Genomic DNA, 13,310 nt, shown 5'->3' with positions numbered 1-13,310 from the left:
CCCGATGGATTTCTAGTCCATCGCCTTAACCACTCGGACACGACTACAGGAGTAGACAAATTTCTGCTCAGTTTGTGACCAACACTGCTGCCTGACCTAATTGCAACCAACCCAGCTCAGTCAGCAAGCGGAGATTGCAAGCTAGCCCTGCAAGCGGGTAAAACAGCGGTCTCACTGAGGAGAAATCAGGCTGCCATGTCTCATCCTATGTAATGGGGTTTTTCAGTGCTGGGCCTGGGGACCGACAGCACTGCACAATTCGGAGGTCTGTCTTATTCTACTCACTCTGTGAGCCCGCTTTCCTAACGAGCTGACCATCAGAATCAGGTGTGCCAAACAAGGGAGGTGCACTGATACGCTGGAGCAGGAAGGAACACTGCTCCAGTACAGATTCAGAAGAAGAGATGGACCATAGTGATAGCAAGGTGACTCCGCCAAAACAGACAGACCTTCACCCGAACAGGGACTCGAACCTGGGCCCTCAGATTAAAAGTCTGATGCCCTACCGACTGAGCTATCCTGGCTCTTGTGGAGCACTGTCTTCTCACCTTTTATAAAACAGCAGTTTTACAACAAGCTGCCTAGAAGAGACCCAGGTGTCACGAGGATGAATGCTAGAAGCAGTTATGGCACAGAGAGCGAAGGACCATAGAAGGCACAATTACCGTCACAGAAAGCTAAAGCAATACTGCAAATCCCTCCCGTAGTCGGCAGAGTTCGAACCTGCGCGGGGAGACCCCAATAGATTTCAAGTCCATCGCCTTAACCTCTCGGCCACGACTACGCCTAATGTTAGAAAGCAAGCGCCCTTGTCTGGTGGCGCCCTGCACAGGCCAAGCTTCAGAAACAAAATCACGCAGAAAGATGAGGTTGTAAAAAATTTTCAACCTTCCCATATACTCAAGGGCAAAGGGTTGCCCTGACCCGGAATCGAACCAGGGTTGCTGCGTCCACAACACAGAGTACTAACCACTATACGATCACAGCATGCCACTGGCTCACCCAAGACAACCCCTGGAGCCCGGATACAAGAAGCAGCAGCGGCGTGTTTGTCCATCGAAGAGGGACTGGACATTTCGCAAATAAGTGCGAGGACCGTGAAAAATGCATGGATGCTTTGCCTCATGGCCTTCAGCGTAGTCGGCAGGATTCAAACCTGCGCGGGGAAACCCCAATGGATTTCTAGTCCATCGCCTTAACCACTCAGCCACGACTATGGTAGTAAACCAATTTCTGCTCAGTTTGTGTCCAACACTGCTGTCTGACCTACTTGCAACCAACCCAGCTCAGTCAGCAAGCGGAGATTGCAAGCTAGCCCTGCAAGCGGGTAAAACAGCGGTCCCACTGAGGAGAAATCAGGCTGCCATGTCTCATCCTATGTAATGGGGTTTTTCAGTACTGGCCCTGGGGACCGACAGCACTGCACAATTGGGAAGTCTGTCTTATTCTCCTCACTCCGTGAGCACTCTTTCCTAAAGGGCTGACCATCAGAATCATGTGTGCCGAACAAGGACGATGCACTGACCCCCTGGAGAAGGAAGGAACATCGCTCTAAGAGAAATCAGGCTGCCATGTCTCATCCTATGTAATGACGTTTTTCAGTGCTGGGCCTGGGGACCGACAGCACTGCACAATTCGGAGGTCTGTCTTATTCTACTCACTCTTTGAGCGCTCTTTCCTAACGAGCTGACCATCAGAATCAGGTGTGCCAAACAAGGGAGGTGCACTGATACCCTGGAGCAGGAAGGAACACCGCTCCGGTACAGATTCAGAAGAAGAGATGGACCGTAGTGATAGCAAGGTGACTCCGCCAAAAGCAGACAGACCTTCACCCAAACAGGGACTTGAACCCTGGACCCTCAGATTAAAAGTCTGATGCTCTACCGACTGAGCTATCCAGGCTCTTGTGGATTACTGGCTTCTCACCTTTTATAAAGCAGCAGTTTTACAACAAGCTGCCCAGAAGAGACGCAGGTGTCACGAGGATGAAAGCTAGAAGCAGTTATGGCACAGAGAGCGAAGGACAATAGAAGGCACAATTACCGTCACAGAAATCTAAAGCAATACTGCAAATCCCTCCCGTAGTCGGCAGAGTTCGAACCTGCGTGGGGAGACCCCAATGGATTTCAAGTCCATCGCCTTAACCTCTCGGCCACGACTACGGCTAATGTTAAAAAGCAAGCACCCTTGTCTGGTGGCGCCCTGCACAGGCCAAGCTTCAGAAACAAAATCACGCAGAAAGATGAGGTGGTAAAAAATGTTCAACCTTCCCGTATAATCAACGGCAAAGGGTTGCCGTGACCCGGATTCGAACCGGGGTTGCTGCGGCCACAACGCAGAGTACTAACCACTATACGATCACGGCGTGCCACTGGCTCACCCAAGACAGCCCCTGGAGCCCGGATACAAGAAGCAGCAGCGGCGTGTTTGTCTATCGAAGAGAGACTGGACATTTCGCAAATAAGTGCGAGGACCGTGAAAAATGCATGGATGCTTTGCCTCATGGCCTTCAGCGTAGTCGGCAGGATTCAAACCTGCGTGGGGAAACCCCAATGGATTTCTAGTCCATCGCCTTAACCACTCAGCCACGACTATGGTAGTAAACCAATTTCTGCTCAGTTTGTGTCCAACACTGCTGTCTGACCTACTTGCAACCAACCCAGCTCAGTCAGCAAGCGGAGATTGCAAGCTAGCCCTGCAAGCGGGTAAAACAGCGGTCCCACTGAGGAGAAATCAGGCTGCCATGTCTCATCCTATGTAATGACGTTTTTCAGTGCTGGGCTTGGGGACCGACAGCACTGCACAATTCGGAGGTCTGTCTTATTCTACTCACTCCGTGAGCACTCTTTCCTAACGAGCTGACCATCAGAATCAGGTGTGCCAAACAAGGGAGGTGCACTGATACCCTGGAGCAGGAAGGAACACCGCTCCGGTACAGATTCAGAAGAAGAGATGGACCGTAGTGATAGCAAGGTGACTCCGCCAAAAGCAGACAGACCTTCACCCAAACAGGGACTTGAATCCTGGACCCTCAGATTAAAAGTCTGATGCTCTACCGACTGAGCTATCCGGGCTCTTGTGGAGAACTGGCTTCTCACCTTTTATAAAGCAGCAGTTTTACAACAAGCTGCCCAGAAGAGATGCAGGTGTCACGAGGATGAAAGCTAGAAGCAGTTATGGCACAGAGAGCGAAGGACAATAGAAGGCACAATTACGTCACAGAAATCTAAAGCAATACTGCAAATCCCTCCCGTAGTCGGCAGAGTTCGAACCTGCGTGGGGAGACCCCAATGGATTTCTAGTCCATCGCAGCCACGACTATGGTAGTAAACCAATTTCTGCTCAGTTTGTGTCCAACACTGCTGTCTGACCTACTTGCAACCAACCCAGCTCAGTCAGCAAGCGGAGATTGCAAGCTAGCCCTGCAACCGGGTAAAACAGCGGTCCCACTGAGGAGAAATCAGGCTGCCATGTCTCATCCTATGTAATGGGGTTTTTCAGTACTGGCCCTGGGGACCGACAGCACTGCACAATTGGGAAATCTGTCTTATTCTACTCACTCTGTGAGCACTCTTTCCTAAAGGGCTGACGATCAGAATCAGGTGTGCCGAACAAGGGAGATGCACTGATCCCCGGGAGCAGGAAGGAACATCGCTCTAGTACAGAGTCAGCAGAAGAGATGGACCGTAGTGATAGCAAGCTGAGGCCTACAAAAAGAAGACTGACCTTCGCCCAAACAGGGACTTGAATTAAGCAGACCACCTTCTGCCATGTTGTGTGTAACACTGCTGCCTGACCTACTTGCAACCTAGCAAGCCGAGATTGTAAGCTAGCCCTTGAAGTGGCTAAAACAGCAGTCCCACTGAGGAGAAATCAGGCTGCCATTTCTCATCCTATGTAATGGGCTTTTTCAAAACTGGCCCTGGGGACCGACAGCACTGCACAAATGGGAGGTCTGTCTTATTCTACTCACTCCGTGAGCACTCTTTCCTAAAGGGCTGACCATCAGAATCATGTGTGCCTAACAAGGAAGATGCACTGACCCCCTGGAGAAGGAAGGAACATCGCTCTAAGAGAAATCAGGCTGCCATGTCTCATCCTATGTAATGACGTTTTTCAGTGCTGGGCCTGGGGAACCGACAGCACTGCACAATTCGGAGGTCTGTCTTATTCTACTCACTCTGTGAGCGTGCTTTCCTAACGAGCTGACCATCAGAATCAGGTGTGCCAAACAAGGGAGGTGCACTGATACCCTGGAGCAGGAAGGAACACCGCTCCGGTACAGATTCAGAAGAAGAGATGGACCGTAGTGATAGCAAGGTGACTCCGCCAAAATCAGACAGACCTTCACCCGAACAGGGACTTGAACCCTGGACCCTCAGATTAAAAGTCTGATGCTCTACCGACTAAGCTATCCGGGCTCTTGTGGAGAACTGGCTTCTCACCTTTTATAAAGCAGCAGTTTTACAACAAGCTGCCCAGAAGAGACGCAGGTGTCACGAGGATGAAAGCTAGAAGCAGTTATGGCACAGAGAGCGAAGGACAATAGAAGGCACAATTACGTCACAGAAATCTAAAGCAATACTGCAAATCCCTCCCGTAGTCGGCAGAGTTCGAACCTGCGTGGGGAGATCCCAATGGATTTCAAGTCCATCGCCTTAACCTCTCGGCCACGACTACAGCTAATGTTAAAAAGCAAGCGCCCTTGTCTGGTGGCGCCCTGCACAGGCCAAGTTTCAGAAACAAAATCACGCAGAAAGTTGAGGTGGTAAAAAATTGAAACCTTCCCGTATACTCAACGGCAAAGGGTTGCCGTGACGCGGATTTGAACCGGGGTTGCTGCAGCCACAACGCAGAGTACTAACCACTATACGATCACGGCGTGCCACTGGCTCAACCAAGACAACCCCTGGAGCCCGGATACAAGAAGCAGCAGCGGCGTGTTTGTCCATCGAAGAGGGACTGGACATTTCGCAAATAAGTGCGAGGACCGTGAAAAATGCATGGATGCTTTGCCTCATGGCCTTCAGCAAAAAGCGTAGTTGGCAGGATTCCTGCGCGGGGAGACCCCAATGGATTTCTATTCCATCGCCTTAACCACTCGGCCACGACTACGGGAGTGGACCAGTTTCTGCTCAGTTTGTGTCCAACACTGCTGCCTGACCTACTTGCAACCAACCCAGCTCAGTCAGCAAGCGGAGAATGCAAGCTAGCCCTGCAAGCGGGTAAAACAGCGGACCCACTGAGGAGAAATCAGGCTGCCATGTCTCATCCTATGTAATGGGGTTTTTCAGTACTGGCCCTGGGGACCGACAGCACTGCACAATTGGGAAGTCTGTCTTATTCTACTCACTCTGTGAGCACTCTTTCCTAAAGGGATGACCATCAGAATCAGGTTTGCCGAACAAGGGAGATGCACTGATCCCCGGGAGCAGGAAGGAACATCGCTCTAGTACAGAGTCAGCAGAAGAGATGGACCGTAGTGATAGCAAGCTGAGGCCTACAAAAAGAAGACTGACCTTCGCCCAAACAGGGACTTGAATTAAGCGGACCACCTTCTGCCATGTGGTGTGTAACACTGCTGCCTGACCTCCTTGCAACCTAGCAAGCCGAGATTTTAAGCTAGCCCGGGAAGCGGCTAAAACAGCAGTCCCACTGAGGAGAAATCAGGCTGCCATGTCTCATCCTTTGTAATGGGGTTTTTCAGTACTGGCCCTGGGGACCGACAGCACTGCACAATTGGGAAGTCTGTCTTATTCTACTCTCTCTGTGAGCACTCTTTCCTAAAGGGATGATCATCAGAATCAGGTGTGCCGAACAAGGGAGATGCACTGATCCCCGGGAGCAGGAAGGAACATCGCTCTAGTACAGAGTCAGCAGAAGAGATGGACCGTAGTGATAGCAAGCTGAGGCCTACAAAAAGAAGACTGACCTTCGCCTAAACAGGGACTTGAATTAAGCAGACCACCTTCTGCCATGTTGTGTGTAACACTGCTGCCTGACCTACTTGCAACCTAGCAAGCAGAGATTGTAAGCTAGCCCTGGATGCAGCTAAAACAGCAGTCTCACTGAGGAGAAATCAGGCTGCCATGTCTAATCCTATGTAATGGGGTTTTTCAGTACTGGCCCTGGGGACCGACAGCACTGCACAAATGGGAGGTCTTTCTTATTCTACTCACTCCGTGAGCACTCTTTCCTAAAGGGCTGACCGTCAGAATCATGTGTGCCGAAACAAGGGAGATGCACTGATCCCCGGGAGAAGGAAGGAACATCGCTCTAATACAGAGTCAGCAGAAGAGATGGACCCGTAGTGATAGCAAGCTTAGCCCTCCAAAAAGTAGACTGACCTTCGCCCAAACAGGGACTTGAATTAAGCAGACTACCTTCTGCCCTGTTGTGTGTCACATTGCTGCCTGACCTACTTGCAACCTAGCAAGCCGAGATTGTAAGCTAGCACTGGAAGCGGGTAAAACAGCAGTCCCACTGAGGAGAAATCAGGCTGCCATGTCTCATCCTATGTAATGGGGTTTTTCAGTACTGGCCCTGGGGACCGACAGCACTGCACAATTGGGAAGTCCGTCTTATTCTACGTACTCTGTGAGCACTCTTTCCTAAAGGGCTGACCATCAGAATCAGGTTTGCCGAACAAGGGAGATGCACTGATCCCCGGGAGCAGGAAGGAACATCGCTCTAGTACAGAGTCAGCAGAAGAGATGGACCGTAGTGATAGCAACTGAGGCCTACAAAAAGAAGACTGACCTTCGCCCAAACAGGGACTTGAATTAAGCAGACCACCTTCTGCCATGTTGTGTGTAACACTGCTGCCTGACCATACTTGCAACCTAGCAAGCGGAGATTGTAAGCTAGCCCTGGATGCAGCTAAAACAGCAGTCCCACTGAGGAGAAATCAGGCTGCCATGTCTAATCCTATGTAATGGGGCTTTTCAGTACTGGCCCTGGGGACTGACAGCACTGCACAAATGGGAGGTCTTTCTTATTCTACTCACTCTGTGAGCACTCTTTCCTAAAGGGCTGACCATCAGAATCATGTGTGCCGAACAAGGGAGATGCACTGATCCCCGGGAGAAGGAAGGAACATCGCTCTAATACAGAGTCAGCAGAAGAGATGGACCCGTAGTGATAGCAAGCTGAGCCCTCCAAAAAGTAGACTGACCTTCGCCCAAACAGGGACTTGAATTAAGCAGACTACCTTCTGCCCTGTTGTGTGTCACATTCCTGCCTGACCTACTTGCAACCTAGCAAGCGGAGATTGTAAGCTAGCACTGGAAGCGGGTAAAACAGCAGTCCCACTGAGGAGAAATCAGGCTGCCATGTCTCATCCTATGTAATGGGGTTTTTCAGTACTGGCCCTGGGGACCGACAGCACTGCACAAATGGGAGGTCTTTCTTATTCTACTCACTCCGTGAGCACTCTTTCCTAAAGGGCTGACCATCAGAATCATGTTTGCCGAACAAGGGAGATGCACTGATCCCCGGGAGAAGGAAGGAACATCGCTCTAATACAGAGTCAGCAGAAGAGATGGACCCGTAGTGATAGCAAGCTGAGCCCTCCAAAAAGTAGACTGACCTTCGCCCAAACAGGGACTTGAATTAAGCAGACTACCTTCTGCCCTGTTGTGTGTCACATTGCTGCCTGACCTACTTGCAACCTAGCAAGCCGAGATTGTAAGCTAGCACTGGAAGCGGGTAAAACAGCAGTCCCACCGAGGAGAAATCAGGCTGCCATGTCTCATCCTATGTAATGGGGGTTTTCAGTGCTGGGCCTGGGGACCGACAGCACTGCACACTCTGTGAGCCCGCTTTCCTAACGAGCTGACCATCAGAATCAGGTGTGCCAAACGAGGGAGGTGCACTGATACCCTGGAGCAGGAAGGAACACCGCTCCAGTACAGATTCAGAAGAAGAGATGGACCGTAGTGATAGCAAGGTGACTCCGCCAAAAGCAGACAGACCTTCGCCCGAACAGGGACTTGAACCCTGGACCCTCAGATTAAAAGTCTGATGCTCTACCGACTGAGCCATCCGGGGTCTTATGGAGCAGTGGCTTCTCCCCTTTTATAAAGCAGCAGTTTTAGAACAAGCTGCCTAGAAGAGACGCAGGTGTCACGAGGATGAAAGCTAGAAGCAGTTATGGCACAGAGAGCGAAGGACCATAGAAGGCACAATTACGTCACAGAAAGCTAAAGCAATACTGCAAATCCCTCCCGTAGTCGGCAGAGTTTGAACCTGCGCGGGGAGACCCCAATGGATTTCAAGTCCATCACCTTAACCTCTCGGCCACGACAACGCCTAATGTTAGATAGCAAGCGCCCTTGTCTGGTGGCGCCCTGCAAAGGCCAAGCTTCAGAAACAAAATCACGCAGAAAGATGAGGTGGTAAAAAATTTTCAACCTTCCCGTATACTCAACGGCAAAGGGTTGCCGTGACCCGGATTCAAACCGGGGTTGCTGCGGCCACAACGCAGAGTACTAACCACTATACAATCACGGCGTGCCACTGGCTCACCCAAGACAACCCCTGGAGCCCGGATACAAGAAGGAGCAGCGGCGTGTTTGTCCATCGAAGAGGGACTGGACATTTCGCAAATAAGTGCGAGGACTGTGAAAAATGCATGGATGCTTTGCCTCATGGCCTTCAGCAAACAGCGTAGTCGGCAGGATTCGAACCTGCGCGGGGAGACCGCAATGGATTTCTAGTCCATCGCCTTAACCACTCGGCCACGACTACGGGAGTGGACCATATTCTGCTCAGTTTGTGTCCAACACTGCTGCCTGGCCTACTTGCAACCAACCCAGCTCAGTCAGCAAGCGGAGATTGTAAGCTAGCCCTGGAAGCGGCTAAAACAGCAGTCCCACTGAGGAGAAATCAGGCTGCCATGTCTCATCCTATGTAATGGCGTTTTTCAGTGCTGGGCCTGGGGACCGACAGCACTGCACAATTCGGAGGTCTGTCTTATTCTACTCACTCTGTGAGCGCGCTTTCCTAACGAGCTGACCATCAGAATCATGTGTGCCGAACAAGGGAGATGCACTGATCCCCGGGAGAAGGAAGGAACATCGCTCTAATACAGAGTCAGCAGAAGAGATGGACCCGTAGTGATAGCAAACTGAGCCCTCCAAAAAGTAGACTGACCTTCGCCCAAACAGGGACTTGAATTAAGCAGACTACCTTCTGCCCTGTTGTGTGTCACATTGCTGCCTGACCTACTTGCAACCTAGCAAGCCGAGATTGTAAGCTAGCACTGGAAGCGGGTAAAACAGCAGTCCCACTGAGGAGAAATCAGGCTGCCATGTCTCATCCTATGTAATGGGGTTTTTCAGTACTGGCCCTGGGGACCGACAGCACTGCACAATTGGGAAGTCCGTCTTATTCTACGTACTCTGTGAGCACTCTTTCCTAAAGGGCTGATCATCAGAATCAGGTGTGCCGAACAAGGGAGATGCACTGATCCCCGGGAGCAGGAAGGAACATCGCTCTAGTACAGAGTCAGCAGAAGAGATGGACCGTAGTGATAGCAAGCTGAGGCCTACAAAAAGAAGACTGACCTTTGCCCAAACAGGGACTTGAATTAAGCAGACAACCTTCTGCCATGTTGTGTGTAACACTGCTGCCTGACCTACTTGCAACCTAGCAAGCCGAGATTGTAAGCTAGCCCTGGAAGCAGCTAAAACAGCAGTCCCACTGAGGAGAAATCAGGCTGCCATGTCTAATCCTATGTAATGGAGTTTTTCAGTACTGGCCCTGGGGACCGACAGCACTGCACAAATGGGAGGTCTTTCTTATTCTACTCACTCCGTGAGCACTCTTTCCTAAAGGGCTGACCATCAGAATCATGTGTGCCGAACAAGGGAGATGCACTGATCCCCGGGAGAAGGAAGGAACATCGCTCTAATACAGAGTCAGCAGAAGAGATGGACCCGTAGTGTTAGCAAGCTGAGCCCTCCAAAAAGTAGACTGACCTTCGCCCAAACAGGGACTTGAATTAAGCAGACTACCTTCTGCCCTGTTGTGTCACATTGCTGCCTGACCTACTTGCAACCAAGCAAGCGGAGATTGCAAGCTAGCCCTTTAAGCGGGTAAAACAGCAGTCCCACTGAGGAGAAATCAAGCTGCCATGTCTAATCCTATGTAATGGGGTTTTTCAGTACTGGCCCTGGGGACCGACAGCACTGCACAAATGGGAGGTCTTTCTTATTCTACTCACTCCGTGAGCACTCTTTCCTAAAGGGCTGACCATCAGAATCATGTGTGCCGAACAAGGGAGATGCCCCGGGAGAAGGAAGGAACATCGCTCTAATACAGAGTCAGCAGAAGAGATGGACCCGTATTGATAGCAAGCTGAGCCCTCCAAAAAGTAGACTGACCTTCGCCCAAACAGGGACTTGAATTAAGCAGACTACCTTCTGCCCTTTTGTGTGTCACATTGCTGCTTGACCTACTTGCAACCTAGCAAGCCGAGATTGTAAGCTAGCACTGGAAGCGGGTAAAACTTCAGTCCCACTGAGGAGAAATCAGGCTGCCATGTCTCATCCTATGTAATGGGGTTTTTCAGTACTGGCCCTGGGGACCGACAGCACTGCACAATTGGGAAGTCCGTCTTATTCTACGTACTCTGTGAGCACTCTTTCCTAAAGGGCTGATCATCAGAATCAGGTGTGCCGAACAAGGGAGATGCACTGATCCCCGGGAGCAGGAAGGAACATCGCTCTAGTACAGAGTCAGCAGAAGAGATGGACCGTAGTGATAGCAAGCTGAGGCCTACAAAAAGAAGACTGACCTTTGCCCAAACAGGGACTTGAATTAAGCAGACAACCTTCTGCCATGTTGTGTGTAACACTGCTGCCTGACCTACTTGCAACCTAGCAAGCCGAGATTGTAAGCTAGCCCTGGAAGCAGCTAAAACAGCAGTCCCACTGAGGAGAAATCAGGCTGCCATGTCTAATCCTATGTAATGGAGTTTTTCAGTACTGGCCCTGGGGACCGACAGCACTGCACAAATGGGAGGTCTTTCTTATTCTACTCACTCCGTGAGCACTCTTTCCTAAAGGGCTGACCATCGGAATCATGTGTGCCGAACAAGGGAGATGCACTGATCCCCGGGAGAAGGAAGGAACATCGCTCTAATACAGAGTCAGCAGAAGAGATGGACCCGTAGTGTTAGCAAGCTGAGCCCTCCAAAAAGTAGACTGACCTTCGCCCAAACAGGGACTTGAATTAAGCAGACTACCTTCTGCCCTGTTGTGTCACATTGCTGCCTGACCTACTTGCAACCAAGCAAGCGGAGATTGCAAGCTAGCCCTTTAAGCGGGTAAAACAGCAGTCCCACTGAGGAGAAATCAAGCTGCCATGTCTAATCCTATGTAATGGGGTTTTTCAGTACTGGCCCTGGGGACCGACAGCACTGCACAAATGGGAGGTCTTTCTTATTCTACTCACTCCGTGAGCACTCTTTCCTAAAGGGCTGACCATCAGAATCATGTGTGCCGAACAAGGGAGATGCCCCGGGAGAAGGAAGGAACATCGCTCTAATACAGAGTCAGCAGAAGAGATGGACCCGTATTGATAGCAAGCTGAGCCCTCCAAAAAGTAGACTGACCTTCGCCCAAACAGGGACTTGAATTAAGCAGACTACCTTCTGCCCTTTTGTGTGTCACATTGCTGCTTGACCTACTTGCAACCTAGCAAGCCGAGATTGTAAGCTAGCACTGGAAGCGGGTAAAACTTCAGTCCCACTGAGGAGAAATCAGGCTGCCATGTCTCATCCTATGTAATGGGGGTTTTCAGTGCTGGGCCTGGGGACCGACAGCACTGCACACTCTGTGAGCCCGCTTTCCTAACGAGCTGACCATCAGAATCAGGTGTGCCAAACGAGGGAGGTGCACTGATACCCTGGAGCAGGAAGGAACACCGCTCCAGTACAGATTCAGAAGAAGAGATGGACCGTAGTGATAGCAAGGTGACTCCGCCAAAAGCAGACAGACCTTCGCCCGAACAGGGACTTGAACCCTGGACCCTCAGATTAAAAGTCTGATGCTCTACCGACTGAGCCATCCGGGGTCTTATGGAGCAGTGGCTTCTCCCCTTTTATAAAGCAGCAGTTTTACAACAAGCTGCCTAGAAGAGACGCAGGTGTCACGAGGATGAAAGCTAGAAGCAGTTATGGCACAGAGAGCGAAGGACCATAGAAGGCACAATTACCGTCACAGAAAGCTAAAGCAATACTGCAAATCCCTCCCGTAGTCGGCAGAGTTCGAACCTGCGCAGGGAGACCCCAATGGATTTCAAGTCCATCACCTTAACTTTTTTTTTTTTTTTTTTTTTTTTTATTAAGAAATTTCAATCAATAAAATACAATAGATTAAACACAATCAACAGAAAATACAGAACATTGTCTTTACACATCCCTACATTACACATCTTTCCTTTACATAGATAATTTAAAAATCTCCTTCACTTCCTGGCAGCTTCCACATTAAATCATTTAAAACACAATAAACTTTTGGGGTAAAAACATCATAAAAAGAGTCTAACATATTTACACCTTTAAAGTACACATACAGTCTTTCAGTATATAATTCTGTTTTTCTTTTAAACATCCTCCAAACATCCAACACAATTTTTTCCTTTTTAGCCACAGTTCTTCTGTCCCATATTGCACTTTTCATTAGCATTACACACAGATTAATGAAACTTTTGTTTTGAAACTTTTTTTCCCAACCAAACATCACAACTCTGTTCCATTCCATTCCATTTTCATCCCACTCCAGTCACATCTTTAATTAAACATTTACATTTCCTTAAAAAGTCCTCTAGCTCTCTACAATGTAAAAACATATGTAAAATCCCCTCTTCCTCTTCCTGGCACACTTTACACAGAGCATTTTCTTCCATTCCTATTTTATTTAAAATAACATCAGTAAAAACCACTTTATGCCTTATAAAATACTCCAAACATTCCAATTTTGTTTCCACACATTTCCCCGTCATGTTTCTCCATATACACTCTTTTTTTAAATCTTTGAATTTCTGCACCCAGTAACCATTTGCAATCGGCTCTTTAAAAACATCATCTCTAAAAGCACAATAAATCATTTTCACAGTACATTCCTTAAAATCATACAGTTTTCCCCCTAATTTCACATGAATACATTTCTCTTTTGGCTCTCCTTCCATACTTTCTATTCTTTTTATCCACTCTTTAGGTATTGCATTCTTAATGATTTCATATTTATTTTTTATTACTTGTTCACTGTAATCCTCTTTTGCCTCCTCCATTGCATCTACAATAA

The 13,310-nt window shown here is 49.3% G+C and overlaps 9 non-coding genes across 9 annotated transcripts; all 9 read right to left on the bottom strand.

Moving 5' to 3' along the window:
- Nucleotides 1-702: 702 nt before the first annotated feature.
- trnas-uga (transfer RNA serine (anticodon UGA)) lies at nt 703-784 on the bottom strand. Its single transcript has one exon. It is a non-coding gene; the product is annotated as a tRNA-Ser (tRNA).
- Nucleotides 785-1,135: 351 nt separating this feature from the next.
- On the bottom strand, nt 1,136-1,217 carry trnas-aga (transfer RNA serine (anticodon AGA)). Its single transcript has one exon. It is a non-coding gene; the product is annotated as a tRNA-Ser (tRNA).
- Nucleotides 1,218-1,829: 612 nt separating this feature from the next.
- Nucleotides 1,830-1,902, bottom strand: trnak-uuu (transfer RNA lysine (anticodon UUU)). The gene has a single exon. It is a non-coding gene; the product is annotated as a tRNA-Lys (tRNA).
- A 178-nt stretch (nt 1,903-2,080) lies between these two features.
- trnas-uga (transfer RNA serine (anticodon UGA)) lies at nt 2,081-2,162 on the bottom strand. The gene has a single exon. It is a non-coding gene; the product is annotated as a tRNA-Ser (tRNA).
- Nucleotides 2,163-2,293: 131 nt separating this feature from the next.
- Nucleotides 2,294-2,365, bottom strand: trnah-gug (transfer RNA histidin (anticodon GUG)). Its single transcript has one exon. It is a non-coding gene; the product is annotated as a tRNA-His (tRNA).
- A 1,983-nt stretch (nt 2,366-4,348) lies between these two features.
- On the bottom strand, nt 4,349-4,421 carry trnak-uuu (transfer RNA lysine (anticodon UUU)). Its single transcript has one exon. It is a non-coding gene; the product is annotated as a tRNA-Lys (tRNA).
- Nucleotides 4,422-7,976: 3,555 nt separating this feature from the next.
- trnak-uuu (transfer RNA lysine (anticodon UUU)) lies at nt 7,977-8,049 on the bottom strand. Its single transcript has one exon. It is a non-coding gene; the product is annotated as a tRNA-Lys (tRNA).
- Nucleotides 8,050-8,666: 617 nt separating this feature from the next.
- trnas-aga (transfer RNA serine (anticodon AGA)) lies at nt 8,667-8,748 on the bottom strand. The gene has a single exon. It is a non-coding gene; the product is annotated as a tRNA-Ser (tRNA).
- Nucleotides 8,749-12,005: 3,257 nt separating this feature from the next.
- trnak-uuu (transfer RNA lysine (anticodon UUU)) lies at nt 12,006-12,078 on the bottom strand. Its single transcript has one exon. It is a non-coding gene; the product is annotated as a tRNA-Lys (tRNA).
- Between the last annotated feature and the right edge of the window lie 1,232 nt (nt 12,079-13,310).

Source organism: Carassius carassius, chromosome 18 (genome assembly GCF_963082965.1).
Source record: "Carassius carassius chromosome 18, fCarCar2.1, whole genome shotgun sequence".
Classification (NCBI taxonomy): Eukaryota; Metazoa; Chordata; class Actinopteri; order Cypriniformes; family Cyprinidae; genus Carassius; species Carassius carassius.
The sequence above is the reverse complement of the archived record's forward strand: the minus strand, read 5'-3'. Positions and strand labels throughout refer to the sequence as shown.